Genomic DNA, 21843 nt, shown 5'->3' with positions numbered 1-21843 from the left:
GACTCAGGGCTCCTCTTTGCCCATCCCAGGGTGCTGCTTCTCTTCTTCTCTGGCTCTATCCATCCATCCATCCATCCATCCATCACCCGTCCATCCTTCATCCATCATCTGTCATCATCTATCTATCCATCCATTGTCTCTCTACCCATCATGTGTCTGTCATCTATGAATATATATATAATCCATCCACCAGTTTTCTATCTCTGTATGTATATCACCTATGTATCTCACTTTTTAAAACGTATGCTTATAACAGCACATGCTGAGCAGTTGTGGAGAAGCTGGAATTATCACACAGCATTTCTGAGAGTATAACATGGTTCAACCACTTTGGAAAAAGTTTTTCCCTAAAATTAAACCCACGTCTACCAAAAATGACCCCCCCCCATCCCACTCTGTGATATTTACTCAAGAGGAGTGAAAACGTGTCTACAGAATAACATGCATCACAGTATTCACAGAAGCCGTATTCATAATAACCAATGTTCATCAGTAAGAGAGGATGAAGAGATGTGGTTTGCCCGTCCTTGAAACTTCGCTTGGAAACAGGATGCAAACAGCCTCTGACGCGCTTCGACGTGGGAGAATCTCAAAAAGCCCCCCGTCCCCCAGGGAGAGAAGCCGGTTCAGTCCCAAACAGATGATGGTCCAGACCAAGCAGAGCAGCTGGCGGGAAAGAGGTCAGGGAGCAAAGGATGGAGCTGGACCAGAGCCGAGAGCAGGGGTGAGAGGGGCTTCCTGGGGTGACGGTTAGAGGAGGTCAAGAACTGTCCAAACTAAACACTTCAGCCTGTGGGCTGTACGTTGACTAGTCTGTAACCTCCCTTGATGGAAAATCAGCTGCATCCCTCCAGAGTGTCAGAGCACGGGCTCCGGACGACAGCTGCAGAGGGCTCTGCCAGCGGGATGCTCCCCAGGTCTCCCTGGGGCCATGCCTTTCTCAGCAGAGGGAATGATTGCCTGGGGGTTCATCCCACTTCAGTGCTCCCCCACACCCCCTTTCAGACTGGCTCTGGGCGCTGGGGGCCATGTTCCTTCCTTGGGGGGCAGTCTTCCTGGCCATCTCATTCCACCTTCGCTTCCTTGCTCCCCCTCCCTCTCAGGACAGATGCAGAACCAGCGATGTGCACCAGGGAAAGCCCACCAGCTATGGGAGCCCCGGCTCTGGCAGGAGTGGGGCAGGTGTTGGTGGGCAGAGGAGTCTTTCCGTTGCTCACTCCTCACTCTCTGTGCATCTGATATGAGAGTCCAAGTCTTCCTCCTTTTTTATGGCCACACCCAGGGCACATGGACGCTCCTGGGCCAGGGATTGAATCTGAGCTGAAGCTGTGACCTACACCACAGCTGCCGCAAGCAGGGTCCTTTAACCCAAAGGCCGGACCAGGGATCAAACCCACACCTATGCAGTGACCCAAGCCGCTGTAGTTGGACTCTCAGCCCACCGCACCGTGGCAGAGAGTCCCCAGGTCTACCTTTCTAATGCTTCCGCAATATCAGAAAAGATCCAAAAACACCATTTGCAGGAACAAAGCAAGTTCTCAGAGGAAGCTGAGATCCGGGTTATGGTTTTACGCTAGACTTTGAGTTTTTTCACTGGTAGACTTTATTACCTCTTTGCGGCTGATGGGATAAGGATTTGGAGTCTCTTCTTTGCCACAGTGTGCCTGAGCCCCCTTCCTGGTGCTGCCTTGTGAAGCCAGGCTTCCTGCTTTCTGCGCATCTGTAGATGCTGAAGCCATGGGGCCCGAGGAAGGTGGAACAGGTGTCCAAGCCTGTTACTCCCGGGGTGATAAGGGAAAGGGGAAGAGACACCTTCAAAAATTGCTTTATTCGTAGGAATGGGAAGTCCTAACAGGCCACGGGAAGTTTAAAAGAGATGGCGTTTCATCCTGAAATAAAAGTCAAGCCCTTCTTCCCAGGAAGGCTCTTGCAGAATCCCGCCGTGGCACTTTCTCCAGGAAGAGCCCACTCACATCATGAAGGGCCCCCGTGGAGGGGATTGTGTAAACTGTGCTGGGATGAACCTGGTGCTTCAGCCTTTACTTTGGAAAAAGCAAAGATGATGTCTGGCCTGAGAGAGACCCCTGGTTAACCCAGAGATGCTGATGCCAAAGTGGCAAGACTCTGGCTCTAAGACTCGGCAACTGCCCCTCGTGGGCCATGGGTGAATTAGCAAGAATCAGCCTGCAGCACCACAGCAGACCTGGGACAGCAGCTGGAGGTGGGGGCAGGAGAGAGAGCTGTGTCAGCCGTGGACCAGTGCACGGCCTGCTCTGCCCAGACAGACAGTGACCTCTGCTCTATGGCTGCTCATCTGCACAGGAGCAACCCTTCCCCAGGGGGAGCAGTCTTCCACTGACTTCATGCCTGCACTGGGACTATTGCTGTGTGCTTCTGTGCCTTGGTGAACACACATTAAGGTGTCATTAACTGTGCAAATCTGAGTGTTTTCTGCAGTCCTCAAATAAATTTTCTGTCGATTTTCATGAAAGACCAGGGCTTATGGACTGAATGTTTATGCCCCCACCATTCATGGAGTGAAGCCCTAGTCCTTGACGTGATGGCACGTGGGGTGGGCCCTTTGGGAGTAATTGGGTTTAGATGAGTCGAGAGGCTGGGGCCCCATGACTAGGATTAGCGCCCTCACAGGAAGAGCACTGGCTCTCACTCTCTCTCCATCAGGTGAGGACACGGCGAGAAGGTGCCTGGGCAGGGGGTTCTCATCAGGACCTGACTCTGCTTGGTCTTGGACTTCCCAGCCTCTGGAACGGTGAGAAATAAATGCCTAACATTTAAGCCACTGAGCCCATGGTATTCTCTATGACCGAGACCCCAGGTTTAGATAAAGCTGCTGCTGGGATACAGGAGTCAGGTGGCCTCAGACATCATTTGCAATCAAGATTCTGGGGATCAGAGTGGTCCTGGAGCATGTGTGTGTGGGTGTAGGTGTGTGTGTGAGTTTGTCTCCAATGCCATCCCAACCAAGGAAAGCTTACCCTGCACTTAATTACTTTTGCCTTTTCATCCCACTGACTTATGAACCTGATGGAAGTTGTCCGTTTCCACACAGTTTGGCTAAACCTCTGAACAACCCAGAAGTCCGCCAAGGCTCTCCCTACTGCTTAGCCAGACCCAGCCAGGAGGAGCCCGGCACACGCGGAGAAGCGCTCAGGTGCTGGCATCTTACCTGGACCGGCCTCGTGGTTCTACCTGCACATCCTCTACCCGCGTCTTTACCTGCGGACTGAGCGAGGCTGAGAGGGGACAGGCAACACAGTCCCTCTTTGCAGCTCGTCTCAAACTCAATCCTTTCTGCCCTTTCAGAAGCTCAGATAAGAAATCAAACTATCCTGGCACAGGGTGAACAAATGGTCTGAAAAAGCACAACAAAGAACAGGGATGATACAGGGAGTGGAAAATACGATCGTACCTGTACAAGTCGCCATCTGCAAGCCATAAATCCTGAAGTGATGCAAAGGAGACGTGGATTTAATACGAGATGCGATGCTTTGTTAAAAGGGGACCTGATATCAGGAAGGTTTAGAAGAGCACGTCGTGGTCAGCTGTACACTTGTCCGCTGCTAGTTATCTGTCCAGCCTCATGTGAGCCTAAGCAATAATTTTAGTTGGGGATTACACTCAAAATGACCTCCCATTCAATCAGAGAGATTCCAAGTCACGAGGTGAGTGGGGTAAGATACAAGAAGAGCAACAAGGCATTACAAAATCATCGTGAAGAGGCTAAGGGCGAAGGGCGAGTTAAAGGCTGTGTGGGTAGATGGGGTTGGGGTCACAAAAACCTGGAATGGTGAAGGGACAACTGGTCCTTCAAGGAAAGTGTGTGCTTTGTGGGTTTGTGCCTTGTGTGTGCAGTGACGGTGGTACCGCCGGGCAGCAGGCTGCTACACCTCCAGGATGGGCAGGAGAGGAGGTCCGAGGAAGGGATGGAGGGACATGGAGTGTCCCCCCCACCCCCAGGCACTGGGGGAAAGATGCGGGGTCTGGCCGGAGCCCACTGTGGCCACACCAGGGCTTGAACAACGGAGAGGCTTCGTGGGAGAAGAGCAGGGGGTCATGCAATCAACGCAGTCAGTGCTCAGCTCTTCCTGCGACGAAGACTCGGGGGGGGCGGGGAGCCAGAGTCTGGGGTGAAAGAGGGTGCTCCCTGGGGCTGGAGGCTGGGGTCAGCTTTCCTTTTGTTTTCTTTTTGTTTCCCTCTTCGTCCCTCTCCTGCTCTCTTTCCCACTGGTATTATCTAAATCCCCTGCCACAAACCATACTGCTTTTCTAATAAACGTAACGTCAGGTAGTTTCTTGCAGTTTTGAAAAGGGTATTTATTATGCTCTGATGAGCTCTTCACGATGAAAGAGTAAGGAACAGAACTTGAACAGATTTGGAAAAAAATTTTGTTCTCAAGAGGCTGGGCTCTCCAGGACAGATGGCCAACCGGTAAAGGTGACAAGACTTTGGGTGTTCTTAGGATGGATTTTAGGGCAGCTAGTGTTCTCTCCTCCAGGACCTGGGCACAGACACTGCTGTGTCCATCATGTGACTTCTAGGAGAGCAATGGGTCTTTACTTCTACCGGATGGGAAGCCCCGGGTGACTAAGAGCCAGCCCGAGTCACAGAGCAGATTGGGACACAGAATCAGAAACAACACTTTGTGTGTGTGTGTGCCTAAGCAAAATCCAATTTAGGATTATGAAAGGAAAAACAGGACAGGAAGAAGACTGTACATAAAATTAGGGTTGTGAATATAGTAATATAACAGAAGATCAAATTAGGGCTGTCAATATAATACAAATGCAGTTTAAAGAAAAAGAAGATAAGCAAAGTTTTTCCAAGAGTTAAAAAGGTTAGCTTAGTTGTTGTTGGTTGGTTTGTTTGTCTTTTGGGGTTATTTTGATGACCCATTGCTTGAGTATCTGTTTTATGTGGCATCATATCCGTTGACAGACCTATCTTAGCATCTTATAAAATGCTGAGACATCAAGAAACTCCCCACTAGATCTGCAGGAATACCGCGTGCTGAAAATGGCTCAGATGTGTCTGGTAGCGTTAATTAAAGATGGAGCCCCTTGGAAGAAGTCACTCACTGAAGCAAAAATATGTGTCCCACGCAAGGTAATTCCCCCATAATTCTCTCTTATTTATGTGCTGATAGGAAGAGACTGCTGATGAATACTTAGGGGGCACTTCGGGCCTGACCAGGGTTAATCTCTTTAGTTCAGGTGAGTTCATTTTAGCCGTGATTCACTTCATTGGCTATCTGTAATGATTATTAACAAGCTTAAAGACCTCTGGGAGATTGCGGATAAAAATGCAGCACCAGCGAAGGAGGCTATCATTATGCTAATGGGGTTGGAATAATAATTGCCAGGCACGCACAGTTTCCGTAGGAATGCTGGGGACCGCGATGGGTCAGCGGGTTAGACAATCTCTCATGGCCGTACATCCTGATGGATACAGGCGCCCGCGCGCACGTACGCAAACACACGTGCACACACACCCGCACAATCACACGGCTTTTCTTCTATAGGGAGATATTAAATATATGTTTATATGCATTGCTTTCCACTGCACTTAAGTGGATTCATGACGTGATGAAGGAGGTAAAAATAGCATTTCTGTTTTTCATGCGTCAGTGACACTTTTTAATAGCCTGAGGTGTGGGTTCCGTTAAAATGTATTTAAACATTCCCTTCACTTCCAGCACATGTATCCCAGTTGCTTATTTTGCAGGGGTATGTTAACGGCCTCCTTCCAAGGACAGGAACGGGATGCACCTGCCGCCTTTGTGCTGCTCGAGGGTGATACCGCATCCGCGTTTGTTTCTCTCTGCCCTGCCTCTTTCTTTCCCAGGTACAGGCACAGCCAAGCCCATCGTTGACGTCAACACCCTTAATTTGGGTGCATCTCTGTCACTGTTGTTTTCCTGTCTCCTGTCTCTCTCTGCACGTAGCGAGGGGTCTCGGGAGCAGAAACTGTGTCCTCTTCATCGTGGTGACTCCTTCTCCTGGCACAATGGCTGCACACCGATAGTTCCTATGAAGACGTATCTTAAATGCCTGAATACGTGGTCATGGGCATTGGGTGAGTTAGTGTGTAAGTTTCCCACACTCAAGCCTTGGTCCTTCTCAGAGCACGTCCATCCCCATGCCAACCTCGGGGGCACACCCTGGACTTTGTGCGTCTATTGTCTCAGCTCACCTGGCACCTGTCCTTGGCATGGAGAGGCATCCCCCATCCTTCTGTGTGGCCTGGGTGGGCACCCAAGTGAGGCTGTTGTGCATGAGGGGGATGATGTGACAGGTACAGGGGACGAGGGCACGGCACACTCTTCTTTCCCTGGGGCATGGGGTGGGCAGACGGGGCTGCTGCTGACTTCTGCTTTAGGAAGGGGGCGGCTGGTACCTTCAGTCTCGATGGCTCGGCTGGAGAGGGTGATGGAGAGGACTGTCCCCACTGGCACGGGGTTGGGGTTCCCAGAGCCGCCACTGCAGGGGGTAGGGGAGCAGCACAGGGAGCCGGTGTTCCCGGAAGGGGGAATCTCAATTCTGGGACTTCAGCAATCGGTTCCATTGCTACCCCCAGATGTCCAGTAACAGCCACCAAAGCAGAGCATCAGCAGCTTATTTTTCCACTCGTGGTAGAGCACCTTGAATGCACGTCTAGCCACCTCCATCCGTAGGTCACACAAACCTGTCCATGCCAACCTCTCGAGGCTTCTGGTTGCAGTATCTGAACATAAAACCGTGACCCACGGCCGCTACTGATGAAGGAGGTGTGTTCCACACCCGCGGATCTGACACAGTCTTTTAAACAATCTGAGGACAGTGAAATGGAATGAACCCCTTGCCTAATTCTGATGTAAATCCTCTAAATGGGCATGCCCAGTGAATTGCTCTGAGTGCCCTTCGGACTCCGAAGCGAAGAAAAGCACCGATTTCCGACTTGGGGGTCCCAGGGGCGTCCCCAGAAACCTCGGACCTGAGTGTCTGCCCAGCACGAGGGCTTCAGCACCAGTTGGCGGGGCTCTGTTTGTAGCACTCCCTAAGCTCAGGCATCTTCCCTACGAGCAGATCTGGGCGCTGATCCCGCGAGAAGGCCTCACAGCATCGGGAAAAGCGCACATCAGCACAGTGCATTGTGCCAGAACGACGCTCATGCCTGGCAAAGGGCTGGTATCTTTCCAGGGCAACAGGGAAGAGTGTCAGCATGAATGAGTCATTACAGCAGGCTCATCAAATTCCAGTGTCTTGAACCCATTGTTCGCCCCCCCAAAAGTGAATTTTAAACATTCCGCTGGTTTTTGTTGCACTAAATTCTTTATGAGAGATGTTTCAATACATACTTAGAAGTTTGACCTAAAAGCTTTCCTTGGAAAATTAATATATTGGATTGAAAGGTCACAAAGTTTCTTTCTGAGTAAGTTTATATGTTACCAATTAGGCCAAGCATGAACACATGCTGTTTCCCTGCTGTCTGCTCTGTATAAATGCACCTGTATGGAGCTTCACCCTTACCTCCAGACATAAAAATCCCGGTGGGGGTGGACGTTTTTAAAATATATCATTTGAGGGAGTTCCCGTCGTGGCTCAGTGGTTAACGAATCTGACTGGGAACCATGAAGTTGCAGATTCTGTCCCTGGCCTCGCTCAGTGGGTTAAGGATCCGGCGTTGCCGTGAACTGTGGTGTAGGTCACAGATGCGGCTCGGATCCCTCGTTGCTGTGGCTGTGGTGTAGGCCGGCGGCTACAGCTCCGATTCGACCCCTAGCCTGGGAACCTCCACATGCTGAGGGAGAGGCCCTAGAAAAGGCAAAAAGACCAATATGTATATATATATATCATTTGAAATGTATTTTTTCCAATCTTCCTGTACATCTCGGAAACTCCATTTAGACGCAGCCTTCAGCTAGAGAGACGTCAGGGCTGTGTATGGGGCTGGGAGGGGCAGAGCTGAAAAATGTGGGTAAAGATTTTCAAAACCTTTTTCTCTCCTTTCTCCATATCTGCGTAATAACCAGATCAATCGGGGAATATTTTCCATAAATGCGTTCCTTATGTGCTTCACTCCTGCCTGGTATAAACGAGTCCTTCGGGCTGAGTGACACGAGTCTGAAATTGCACCCCGGCCCGCCTCTGACATCTCCAAAGGCACCCTCATTCCTTTAAAAGCTTTTCCCCACGAATCACAGCGATGATAAATTTCTCCTCTAATACAGAGTTGCAGGGAAAGTTGAACAAGATGAAGATGATTTTAAGGCTATATGCCTCCCAGTCCAGTGGTTCTCCGTCCCCCCATCTGGCAACCATCTTTCACGAAGATCAAAGGCATTTGAGCCCTGGCTCTTCCTCCTCGCGGTTCATTCCTGTGAGATGGGCTAGCGGGAGCCACGTTCCTCCGTCCTCGTCTGTCCATCCGTCTGTCGTCCACCAGCCTGGGGGACATTGGGAACAGGGTCCCCTGCTTGGGGGCCCCCTGTGCTGCTCCTTTCGTCATGTTTCCTCAGCCAATGACGTCATGAGACAGGAGTGCACGATACCCCTCTGGTGGATCAGTCCTGCGGTGGGTGAGGGGAGCAGAGAAATGGATCTTGGGGACCACAGCTCTACTTCCTTTTGGGGTGTTTTTAAGGCCGCACCTGCAGCGTGTGGAAGTTCCCAGGCTAGGCATTGAGTCAGAGCTGCAGCTGCTGGCCTACACCACAGCCTCAGCCACACCGGATCCGAGCCACGCCTGTGACCTTTGGTGCAACTTGTGGCAGTGCCAGACCCTTAACCCACTGATCGAGGCTAGGGATTGAACCTGCATCCTTATGGAGACTACATCAGGTCCTTAACCCTCTGAGCCACAATGGGAACTCCCACTGTTCTGTTTCTGAGAGACCCTGGGGGCTGCCCCCTCTTTGCTGCCCCAGCTCTGACCAGCCCCCTGTGGGCTGGCCTCTGTCACCCACCCCTCCCTCGGGTCTGAAATGGAATAATCACAAGGCCACAAGCCACGCCAACCCATCTGAGCTTGGTTTCACGCTAAATATTTTTACAACGTTATGAGCAAAACGGTGTATGAATAGCCTGGGTCGCCTTGAACAGTCTCCACCTACAGAAGGTGCTGTCTCTTTTTCCTGTGCTTCCATGAGGATCACACAGTTTTATTTTAAGAGTTGCGTCTCTCTGATGCCTAAAGCACCAGGCCCACGCTCCGCCCCGCGTGCTGGTTTTGAAGGCAGGGCGGGCTGGGGTGAGGTGTGGCTGAAAAGCCAGGTCCTCCCCAGCCCTGGAGAGGCTGGGGGATCAGCGTGAGGCCACGGGCTCAAGGAGGCCGGGCTCCGCCAGGGGCCCTGGGGCTCCCGAGGTCTAGAGGCCAAGGCCCGCGTGGCCCGGCAACCCTGTCCCGGCCCCCAGGAGGCGGCACCGAGCCTGCCCCCCCAGCGACCGGCCCCGGTGGCAACTGAGATAAAGCAGACAGGAGATGGCCGGGGCGCTGCGCGCGTGACTCTGCGAGGCGGGCCTCCCAGGGCTGGGACCCGCGTCCCCCAGAGGCTGCGTGTTATCACTGCCCCTCGCAGGTTGCTGCTTTGCACGGTTTTGTTTCCTCCCTTTGCAAATCGTTCCAGAGTGAACATTGTGCGGCTACGGAAGATCATGTATTTATTTATGTATGTTCTGTCCTTTTAGGGCCACGCGCTCGGCACATGGCCCTTCCCAGGCTAGGGGTCGACTCAGAGCTGCAGCCGCTGGCCTCCAGCACAGCCACAGCAACACAGAACCCTTTCACCCACGGAGCGAGGCCAGGGGTCGAACCCGTGTCTTCATGGATCCTGGTCGGGTTCGTTACCACCGAGCCGCCACGGGAACCCCTGATGAGCATTTCTCATCGGTGACCAGGTACCCGCTGTTGCTGTGATGAACACAGAGAGATATTTCGTCCATGAATGTATGTCAAAAATTAAATGCAAGATTGAATTATAGTCTGTGTCTGGCCACTTTAAGAGCGACTGGGCTGGTCTGTTGTAGGAAACGCGTGGACTGCGGAGGAAACCATCGATCTTAATGACCCACTCCGGGCAGGCGCGCAGCTCGTGCTCCCGGGAACGGCCCATCCGCCACCACTGCCTTGGTGACACCTGTCCGAGATGCCGCAACGCCGACCAACTCGGTGAACTGCAGCTGGGAACCTCGGAGTCCTCGATGCCAGGATGAAAGCACCAGAATTATAAAATCACCTTCAATTACTCCAGGGCTTTTCTCGCCAGATGGTATTCATGTGTCAGACTTCGCAAACTCGCTTTGTTCTGGCCGTGCGGTGGGCTGAGGGTCTGAGTCGGGCAGGGCGCGGGCTCAAGCACTGGGGCAGGGCCTCGGCTGAAGGGCCGGCGCAGGGGTCGGGGGAGGGTCCCGAGACCCAGAGACGAGCAGACCTGAGAGTCTGCAGGCCGTCACCTGGCCACCTGGCAGGTAGAAGCCTGGGCTGGGGTGCTGGGCTCTGGCCTTGGGGACACCCATGGCCCGTGACTCGGGGTTTGCTCGGAAGCCTACACATCCCTTCCCAAATCCCTGGCAGGCACCTGCCTGGCCCCCCTCGCTCCTCAGATGCCTTCCTGAAATGCAGTCCCAGGGGTCCCAGAGCTCCATCCTGAGCAGCCGGCACAGGGACCCTGGCTGGCAGCATCCTTGGCCCAGGATGACAGCTCGCTCAATGGCCAATGCGTCTTCCCAAGGCCACCACTGCCAGGCTGGAGCCGGGTAGGGGCACGTCCATAGTGCTGTTTGGACTGAGGAGGTGGGTCAGACAGAGCCAAACTGAGGCAGCCCAGGGGAGACACAGCAGCTTTTCAGATCTGTAAACAAGATTTCCAGGCAGCTCTGTCACGGCCTCTGGTCCATGAGGGGCTAGCATGGCCCTCAGACTCCGATCCTCCTGGGTCAGTGGGAACAGCAGTGCATCCCAAGGCCGATGGCTGATGCGGACAGAACCCTACGGGCACAGGAGGCAGGCACCTAGCAGATGCTCCACCCAGGGGCTCTCAGCAGGACCCCCGTCCCCCACACGCGGAGGTGGGGACGACCTCGCTGGGGTCTCCACGGACTCTTCTGGACAGAATTCTAGACCCTTATCCAGCAGCCAGACAGTGATGATGCCATTGATAACGATGACAGTAAAATGAAAGCTTCCCTTTATAAAAAGGGGAGAAAGGAAGTTGTGAGAACAGGGAAAACCGCGCCTTCCACAGGCTTTTTCTGTTCAAGCCCAGGGAGCGCTAGACCTCGACGAAGCGCCGCGGGAGTGTAAAAATGGAGACAAACTGAAAAGTCTTCAAAGCCACATTTCTGACAGTTTCTCGAAGACATGATGCTCCTGGGATTGAAAAGGAAAGGGGCAAGACAATGGGCTGAGTTTTAACGCCCTGATTTCAGCTTCCTTGTGAAGGTGGCGATCTGGGGGATGTGTTTCCGCAGCAACCACTGGCAGTGCCACCGCACTCTCTGCCGTGTCACGCGGTGGTGTCTACGCGATGCACCCTGGGACGGAGCTGGCCCGCCTGCCCAAGCACAGGGCCGCCCAGGACAGCGACTCCTCCGGGGACCGAAGGCTCCCCAGTTCCTGCCCATCAAGCTCGCCGTGGCTCCGTGGAGGCCCCAGGAGTTGGAGGCAAGGGGCAGTGAGACCCACTCAGCACCCCGGGGCAGACCCTGGCCTCACCTCCACGGTCACTCTGGGCAACGGCCCCCACTCCTCATCGCGAGACCCTGAAACCATTTCTCCCCTGCGAGCCCCTCACGCTTCTTTATGTCGTGGCACTTAAAATTGTCCATTCTATTTAAGGAGTTGCAGAATATGTTATTGGGGGTGAATTTTAAGTGTTAACTTAAAACTAAATTGTCACTTCACTCCTTGGACTGACTGGGTACTCACGCATCTATTTAAAAACCTACAGGCATCTCGAAACTTAAGTGTGATGCTGAGGCGTTCCCACTGTGGTGCAGTGGGTTAAGAATTTGACAGCAGTGGCTCAGGTAGGTGGGTTCAATCCCTAGCCTGGCAACTTCCACATGCCATGGGTGTGGCCATAAAAAAAAAGTAAGTGTGATGCTGGATTGATACCCATTCTCATCTATTTAAAAGCATATGAATAATCTGGAAGTTTAAATACACTGATCAATGCCCTCCATTCTCTATATATTAATACGAAATAATCTCCTTTTTAACTCTTGGAAAACTTTGCTTATCTTCTTTTTCTTTAACCTGTATTTGTATGATATCAACAAACTTAGTTTGATTTCTATTCTATTATTATATACACAACCCTAATTTTATATACTATTATATTACTATATTCACAATCCTAATTTTATCTACTGTCACTCTTCACTCTTATTTTTTTATTTTATTTTATTTTATTTTTTTGTCTTTTTTTTGCCTTTTCTAGGGCCACTTCTGCGGCATATAGAGGTTCCCAGGCTACGGGTTGAATTGAAGCTGTAGCCGCCGGCCTACACCAGAGCCACAGCAACGCGGGATCCGAGCCGCGTCTGCAACCTACACCACAGCTCACGGCAATGCCGGATCCTTAACCCACTCAAACCCTCAACCTCATGGTACCTAGTTGGATTCGTTAACCACTGTGCCACGATGGGAATTCCTCTTCACTCTTGCATTGCCGATTCAATCATTCTTCTTTGTAACGATAAATATATATATATATAATTGAAATTGTATCTTCTTCCAAAGTTGTGTCTAAGCTTTTATTTTGAATTGAGTTAGTATTAGAATTACTCTTTGTAAATAAATGGAACAGAACAGTAAAAATATGTTATATATTTAAAAGTTATTAAACAAAAAATACAATATTATTGGAAATAAATCTATAATGAAATTCATAATTGATGACATTGATTATTGCTCTAATTAAATATGATTCAGATTTATTCATTTCATTTTGTTGTGGTGGTCTTTGAAAGTACACATAAATAAATGAGAATAGAAGATTTTGGTGTAAAAATTAGCCTTTGGTTCTCTAAAACCCCGAGTTATAGACCAAAGAGCCCATAACAATCTATCTTGAACCACGTCCTGAGTGACCCCCTGAGGGCGCGATTCCTTTTTCTTTCACACTGACGGTTACAGAGAGGGGGACACAGCCGGATTTGCAGACTTTGTACTGTTTACGTCCCAACCGCAACCTCCTGTTTGGGGCCCTGGATCTCAGGGGTGGGAGGCGGGCAGCAAAGTGCCTCAGAAGACGGCATCTTCTTTTTGAGAAGTGGGGACAGAGTGGTAAGAAAGCGAGGAAAAGGCCCACGGCAGGCAGGTCTCAGCCAGATCGATTTTAAGGAAGAGGCACATGGAAGCTGAGAGGCTAGAAAGTGGCGTCTTTACATCCATCTGAGCGGGGGCCCTGGAAGCCCTCTTCCCTGGGGTAGGCAGAGTCTGGGCTGGAGACTGGCTCTTGTCACCTGCAATGACTTCAAGGCAATTAGCTTTTCCATACTAAATGTGGGGAAGGACAAAGGTGACCTTGAAGGAGGATGTGGTCGGTTAGCATGCTGGGATGGAAGTAGAAGCTCTCAACATCCCACAAACTCCTGGACAGCTCTGGGGAATGTCAGTGACCACACGTGTGCGAAGCCGTCCCACTGACCAGCAGCACTGTAGAACTGCAGTGATGCTGAGAATGAAGCCGCCGTATCTGTGTGACCAGAAAGGAAACAGCGGCAAGAGCTGACGTGGTGGACCCAAGCTCTGCCCATCCACACAGAGAACAAAGCATAGGCAGCTCACACCAGATAACAGCAGCTGCTCCCCACAGGGTCGTAAACTCACACGTCGTGGTCCTTTGGGCCACAGCAGGGCTTCCGACTGGAGGGTCTGGGGCCCTGGTTACAGACATCCTCTTGGACAACATCAAGACACGAAAGAAAGCGTTCTAGGCGCTCGTGTGGCTTTCCACCTGGGAACGCACACGCGGTGAAGTTTTGCTACCTACTCTGTCTAGATGGCAACTTCTGCCTGTCCATCGTGGGCTCTCATTTCCACAAAGGACATGGAATCCAGAACATTCTCCAGAAGGGAGGGAAACCACTGATGTTTGTAACTTTCACCACCACTTGGTGGCAGAGGGGAAAGGAAAGAGCATTTCAGTTACAGTGACTCAGCATTTCCCAAGATCTGTTTGCATCTGAACTTGTCAACATTTTGGGGAAAATAATTCTAGATTTCACAGAAAAGCTGCAAAGAGAGTTCAGAGAGTTCCCGTTTACCCTTCACTCAGCTTCTCCTGATGTCAGCGTCTTAAATCACCAAGATGCATTTGCCAAAACGAAGTAATTAACGCTGGGACCACACGGTTAACTAAACGTAGCCTTACTGGATTTCACCACTTTTCCCATCAATGTCCTGTTTCTGGTCCAGGATCCTGTCTAGGAGCCCCCATCACAATTAGTCTGCAGCGTCCATGGGCTCCTCCCATCTGGGACAGGTTCCCAGACTCAGCTACTTTTACCTGACTTTGAAAGATTGAAGAGTATTGGGTGGGTATTGGGTAGAAGGTCCCTTGCTTTGAGTTGTTTGTGGTTGGTATCATGACTCATCTGCGTTGTAGGTTCTGGGGAAGAAGAGCCTGTGTGTCACATATCAGGGTCTGTGGCATCCACGTGACAGCACAGGTGACGGCAACCTGGACCACGGAGCTCAGATGCTGGTGCCGGTGCCTCCTTTGTGGACATGCCGGCCTTCCCTTTCCTGACCCCACGCAACCTCCAGGGGGTGCCCTGTCCCCCGGGAGGGAAGGGGCAGGTCCACTTCCTGGAGGGGGACAGTTCTGGATGTTACTTGGAATTCCTCTGCAAAGACACGTCTCTCCTCTCTGATTAAGGAATGAGTTCTAGCTAACTCCCTCCCTCGCTGTTTCACAGGCCTGTGGACTAGCTGAACCTCCTCCTCATGTGTTCCCAGGGAGGGTTAGGAAAGCCCAACTCTTTGGGGCAAAGGAGCAGCACCTTTTCACAGGTGGGCTCCCATCCGCACGACCCAGCCGTGTTCTCTGCCAGCACACAGACACGCAGGGCCCTCCGACGCCTGTTCTGGGGAAGGGCTGTGTTGGCATCGCTCAGAGCACATATGACTGATGATGGCACTTGCAGTGGGGAATTTGTCTTCGGCACAGGAAAGCCCTTTTCCTCCCGAAATGCTTGTTTTAATTTGCAATCCCCGCCCTGAAATGTGGCAACCTGCTCTCACTTCCAGCTCACTGTTGACCAAGAATGAGTCCTGCTGCTAGAAATTCCCCTTGAAATGAGAGTCATGTCACTGGGATTTTATTTCACAGCTCCAGGGTTTTGCTGAATGTTCACGTCGGCTCAGAGGTCACTGCAGCCGCACAGCCTCCTGGCCGGTGGTGTCTTCTGGAGCGTTTTGGGGAGGCGTAAATGAAGCCTAAGTGTTGGAAACGTGGATCCTGGTACGGCTGATATTTTAAACAATTACAGATGGTGCGGGCCGGCTGTAACTGACAGCAGCATCAGCCCCAGAAAGGGTCTTGACAGGCTTCGTCCTGCGATGATTAATTACCGCGTGCTGTCTCTGGGCCCCTCCAATTTCCTCCCTCGCAGCTCACAGCTCCAGTACAATCTGTAGCTCTTATTACACCGCACAACACAGGAAATGTCTTTTCACTGCCCCGTCCAAGGACCACTCCGGGCTGGGCAAGTTGCTGGCCCCTCTGACGGCTTGGAGCTGGCGAAGATTTGCCACGGGGAGCCCTGAAGGGACCACACAGTAGGGACGGCCCCTCTTTTATGTTCTTCTCCTACGGTGACAATGACTTACCAATGGGTGAGGCTGATGGCCGTCAAACAGACTGGCTCTGCCTCTCAGGAGGAGAGGTCCCCGAAACAGTGACAGCTTTGAAAATGAAAACCTGGGCACCCTGCCTCTGTCCACCTGCTTTTCATGCTTTTCATGAAGCTGCGTAGTGGACAGCCCAGGGATGGGCAGACCCCTATCACGAGGTCACGGAGACACCGCTTTCCACCCCACTCCCGCAGGGCTCAGCACTGCCCCCAGCCTGTTTCCAGTGGGACGTGTGGCCAAGGGCTCCAGCAGCTCCTCCAGGAGTCTGGGGGTGGCCGGCTGCAGCAGTGAGCGGTCTTCTCTGCTTGTAAAAATGCACGTGGTGGCTTCAGACCTTGACCCCTGGTCAATGCTCCTTACAAACTTGTGAGCATTTCAATAAACATGGCTACAGGGCAAGTTGTATTATTGTTTTTCACAGCTTTGCAAACAGTTCTGCAGCATCCAGATCCCCAGTACCTCAGCTCCGTGGAGGTGATATTCCCAGGAGGACTGCTGGTGTTGTCAGAGACCAGGCAGGGCCAGCTGCCACGGGGAGACGGTGAGGATTGGGGAGACGGTGAGGATGGGGGAGGTGGTGAGAGCCACCTGGGAGCCAACCAAGATGGGAGCTGGAGAGCCCACAGAAATGCAGTAAACGCAGCCCTTTACAGGCATCCTTAACCTAAAGAATGTTAGAAACAGGAATAACCAAGGAACGGACATAGCTTAGATGTGAAAAACATGCCCAGAGGTCCCATCTGGATGCATCAGAATCCAATCTGACTGGGGACCATGAGGTTGTGGGTTCGATCCCTGGCCTCTCTCAGTGGGTTAACGATCTGGCGTTGCCGTGAGTGTGGTGTAGTTCACAGAAGCGCCTCAGATCTTGCATTTGTTGTGGCTGTGGCTGTGGTGTAGGCGGACAGTTGTAGCTCCAATTGGACCCCTAGCCTGGGAACCTCTATATGCCGTGGGTGCAGCCCTACAAAGACAAAAAATATATACTAAGGAAAGAAAAGCAGGGCAGATGTCTGGGGGGTGACAGTACTTCAAGGCCAGACTTTGAGGGGGAAGGACATGCAGTCCCATCACAGCACCAGCGAGGTCACAGCCATGTCCTCACTGCATGCCAGGGATGACAGTGGAGCAGAGAAAGGTGGGAAAGGAGGCAGTCAAATAGCCACGTACGATCCTAAGAGATACTCACTTGGCTTATCCAGGAACTGCGAACAGCAGGCTCACAGATGTGCACATATTCCATCCCTGACCCAGATGGATGCTGGAAGCTTCGAGAAGAGCTGGTGATCAAGGCTGCTGTCCTGGGGAGGGGCGAGGGAACCGCAGAGGCCCAGCAGGTGGCCTGGCCCCGCACAGGCTCTGTCTGCGGCCAGGCCGTGGGCTCAGGGACCACATGCGGACAATAAAGCAGAGGGCCACGTGCGCCCAGGGCCCCGTGGTACCCAGCGTCCTTCGTCGAGCTGGCTTCAGGCGTTGCGGCGTCTACACTTTCATTATCTTGAGGAAACGCATTCTTTGTGAGGAAGGTTGTTTTTGATCAAATTCTCACGTCGAATTCTCCATGGTTCTTTGGTTTGGAACAGCAAGAGTCCTGTTTCCTTTCTCCGGCAATTAGCAAGCAGACTTGTACATCAGGGTCCCCGGGCAGCGGCCAGGAAACGTGCGGCTGCCGGCTTGTCTGAGCCCCCGGCCCAGCCCGGACGCTCCTCCTGGGCATCCCCCAGGTCAGAGGCCCGCCTGCGTCCTGGGAAGCTCTCTGGGATGGAGGTCGTCTCAGGCCAGGCGGAGCCACCTCGTCAGGAAACGGACGGGAAGGCCGGCCCCCTGGGTCCCTGGCGAGAAGCATTCCAGAGCATTGCAAAGAAAACAGGGCTTTTCTTGGCCTTCCGCCTGCCCCTGTGCGGGATGACCGAATTTGACCGAACCGTGTGATGCTTCATCCGGTTTCTGCAGCTTACTTTTATCATCCTGAGCAAAGTGGGAGGGCAAGGCATGTAATAGCTTGCAGACTGCAGACTTGAGTCTCGGCCAGGAGCCCCTTGTGCTGGAGGTGAAGACTCAGGCGCTGGGAGCCCTGAGGGCTGCTGAGGTCAGAAAGCCCAATTACAGGACCGGGGCCACTGTTCGCACCCATGCTGGTGGGAAGTGAAGACTCTGAGCCAGTTTGGGGACCTGGGTCTTCGGCCTCCAGACTGTGGCTCTTTCTAGCACAAGGCCGTAGGTGATACAGGCTCCTCTGTTTCAGAAGCCACCACGGTGTGGGGGCAGCTGCTCCACTGGACAGATGTTTTCTGGGTGTTTTCCTGGAACCACAGACCACTCGCACTCCTAGGAATCAGGCATCTTTGGCTGACTCAGCTCATTTGACAAACCAGTAAAAAAAAAAAAGAATTTGCAGGAGATAGGAACTCAAAGAGTGAATACTCTTACTATGGACAGGACTCAAGAATAATTAGCGAAAAAGCAAATGGCCTAAGAGGAAAACAGACAAAAAACATATGCAGACCCTCCATGAAGAAATATAAACTTCAACCACACATGCAAAGCCACGGCTCTGCGCCGGTAAAGTCAAACTTGAAGCTAATGCAGCACAGCAGACACGGCATCTTTAACCCTAAACTTCAGCAAAGGTTTGCGAGATGATCTTGTCCAGTACAGCGGATGAGATGGGAAAGAAATCACCTTCACACACGCAGCAAGAACCGAAACGGAGCCAAGCTTTTGCAGAGTCATTTGGCAACCGATTTCCCAAAGCCTTAAAACATTTGCATACCCAGTCATCACTGCATTTCTAGGAATTCACCCAAAAAAAAAAAAAATCATTGGACCAATGTGCAAAAGTTTTTACTTAAGAATACTCACTTTAGCAGTGTTTTCAATAGTGACGAATTCGCTTTGACACCCCAAATGGGGGTTTGGTTAAATAAAGTTCAGCAGAGCATTATAGTGGAATTCGGCGTAGTCTTTAAAATAAAAGATGAAGGTCTTTATTTAGTGACACGGAGATCAATAGGTTTATAATACACTGTTATATTGAAAGCCACACAGTCGTGTGATCTCATCTTAAAAAAATGGATGAGGGCAGCGAGAAACACAGCAAAAAGTCTGAAGGAAGCCTGATGTAGTTTGGGGCTTCACAGAGATAAGCTGTGGCTTGTTGGTGGGGGGATGGTTCTTTTTTTATGGCTCCGTGCTTTCTAATTTTCTTTGTTTAGAATGGACATCAATTACTTTCATACTCAGGAAAAGTAGTTATTTCAACCTTACAAAACGGGGGCTGCCTATTGGCAGCTCGCGAGAACTTGACAACGGCTGGCGATCATGTCTCTTGGCCAGAATGGCAGGTTCTTTCTGCCCTCATGCAGGACTGTTTGCAATAAAGGCCTGGCACCTCCGCCTTTCTGTTTTCCAGCACCCCCCACCTCCGGATTCCCGGCTACTTGCATTCCCGTCACCTTACGTAACATTTAGCGTTGGGAGCTATTTATGGATTCAAACCATTTTCCTCTGGTTCTCTTCATTTTTCTCCTCTCTTCCAAGGGGTAGAATGTGGAATGCATTTTATCTTTAACTAGCAGTAATATATTCTATTTTATGGTTGTGAATCCTTTTTAAGTGGTCCATCCTTAAAAAGACACCAAATGTTTCTATAAATATCTGCACTATTGTATTTCCCTTCTGAAAACTTTTCTCTAAATGTTTCTAATCACTCGTCCTTTTAAGCTTCATAAGGTTGGTTCTTAAGCTTGGTTTTAAGGTTCATAATGTTGGCTTCTCAGATTTCCCATCGTGGCTCAGCGGTAAGGACTCCAACTAGTATCCATGAAGATGTAGGTTCCACCCCTGGCCTCGCTCAGTGGGCTAAGGATCTGGCGTTGCCAGGAGCTGTGGTGTAGGTCCCAGATGTGGCTCGGATCCTGAGTTGCTATGCTATGGTGTAGACCAGCAGCTGCAGCTCTGATTGGACCCCTAGCCTGGGAAACTCCATATGCCCAGGTGAGGCTTTAAAACAAAATAAAGCAAAACAAAACAAAACAAACAAACAAAAGGATAAGGTTGGCTTCTCTGTTCCAGGACCCGGTTCAGGGTCCCACGCTGCATTGAGCGCTCACACCTGTTACGGGAAGAACTGGGTTTCCTGTTCCACCACACGATGCGTTGAAGTCGCCCAGTGTGGGGGGATTTGCTCTGGTGGTCTGAGCAGACTAACACCCTGCCTTTCATGTTCTTGACCCAACCCGAGTGTCCTGGTCAATCCTTTGTAAATGCCCCTCGATCGGGGTTTATCCAACATTTTCTCCAAGTTAGAATGACGCCGTGAGTTTTTGGCAAGAGTAAGGCAGGACGAGGCTTGGCCTTCTCCGTGGGGCATCTCGAGATTCTCCTGGGGTGGACACACCCACCCCTGTAAGGCCTGCGGCATCACCTCTATGCCTTAGTGAAGAGTGGACACGGTCAGGGCCCCGCTGTGCTAACGGTGGTTGCCTAAGAGGCTCGTGCCGGGAGAAGCAGAGTGAGAGGTAGCCGGGGCTTTCTGTACCACCTTTATAACGTCCCTGGATGGCTAATATTAGCTCAGAATAGCAAGTGGAAAAGGAATAGGATTCTCTTTTATCGGGGAGCACATTTGTCCACGGAAGCTCGGGGAAGAATAGATGGTTCTCTCAAAAGTGCAGGTCCAGGCAGACGTCTCCAAACCCAGGAAACAGAAGGACGGGCGGGCGGGGCTGAGATGGCACCTGGGGTGGAGGGGGGTCCGGCACCCTGCGGGGGGCCCAGGAGGGTCTTTACACCTCTGAGGGGGGACCTGAGCCAGGACCCATGAAGGCGGTGAGGTCGCTAGAACGGGGGCCTGTCGGGTTGAAAACAAGTGGTCCTGCTCTTTGTGCTGCTGGGTTTGGGCGTCTGGGTCTCGGGGGAGAACTTGCTCAGGGAGGCCTAGGAACTCTCTTCCCAAGCCCCCACACCCTCACCTTTCACGTAGGAGTTTTACACATAGTTACCCATGATGATATCCACGGCCGGCCCACTCTCCACGGTATCTATTGAAAGACATGAGAAGATACGTAAGACTGAGGTCAAAAACCTTGTCCACTGGGGGCACACGTTTATTTTCAGAGAGGGTTCTGTGCAGCTCTGGCCAAAACGCCTTTGACACCACCCCCCCCTCCCCGGAAACCACTCCTGTGGATTCGCAAAGAGGGATCTTGATGGGACAATGTTTACACACACAGTGGAATTAAGAATAAGACTGGTCCTACCTTTTTCATTCACAGAGAATCGATAAAATTGCTAAAAACCAAGGAAGAATTGGCCAATAATAACAATTCTGGAATGAAGAGAAAGAAAGTCAGACATGCACGCTGCGAAAAGGTATTATTTGATTTGAAGTTTGCCTGACAAGACTCATCCCACAGCATTTCTGCTTGTTAACGGTTGGCCTGAGTAAATTTGATTTCCTGGATATGCACAACATGAGAGCACATTCTGAATACTTACCAAAAAAATGACATCATATATTGTCTTCAATTTTCCTCTCTCTCTTTCAAGTCACTACTTGTTAAGGCAGATTTTGTTAGAATGTATCTATTTGCTCATTTCTTGGCTGTGTCCCTGGCATGTGGAAGTTCCCAGGCCAGGGATCGAACCCGAGCCACAGCAGTGACAAATCTGGGTCCTTAACCTACTGATCCACCAGAGAACTCCCTCAAGTCACTTTTGAAAGATTGAAATGTAATATCCAATTAACTCCCACACGTTCCAGTCCTCGTAAAGACAGACCCGGAGACAACATGGTTGCTGTTTAGAATGATTAACAGCTGAAACCAGTGGAACAGGAAAAGCACAAGGAAACGGGACTCTTACATAATCCGCGGACCAGATTGAAAGCTCGTAACTTTTAGCCACTTTGCTGGATGACCTTGATACGCTTGATCAGCCCTTCCAGTCGTTACGATGACGCGGGACTTCCTGTTCCCATCTGC

The 21843-nt window shown here is 51.4% G+C and overlaps 1 long non-coding RNA gene across 1 annotated transcript; it reads right to left on the bottom strand.

Annotated features, from left to right (window-relative positions):
* Positions 1–12904: 12904 nt before the first annotated feature.
* Positions 12905–18867, bottom strand: LOC146395716 (uncharacterized). The gene is made up of 2 exons (XR_014830752.1): positions 17049–18867; positions 12905–16523 (listed from the first exon to the last, which is right to left on the bottom strand). It is a non-coding gene; the product is annotated as an uncharacterized LOC146395716 (long non-coding RNA).
* Between the last annotated feature and the right edge of the window lie 2976 nt (positions 18868–21843).

Source organism: Sus scrofa, chromosome 16 (assembly GCF_054392235.1).
Source record: "Sus scrofa isolate SSC_HxYL_T2T_F1_AM1 chromosome 16, Sscrofa_HxYL_maternal_Yorkshire_Landrace_v2.0, whole genome shotgun sequence".
Taxonomy (NCBI): domain Eukaryota; kingdom Metazoa; phylum Chordata; class Mammalia; order Artiodactyla; family Suidae; genus Sus; species Sus scrofa.
The sequence above is the reverse complement of the archived record's forward strand: the minus strand, read 5'-3'. Positions and strand labels throughout refer to the sequence as shown.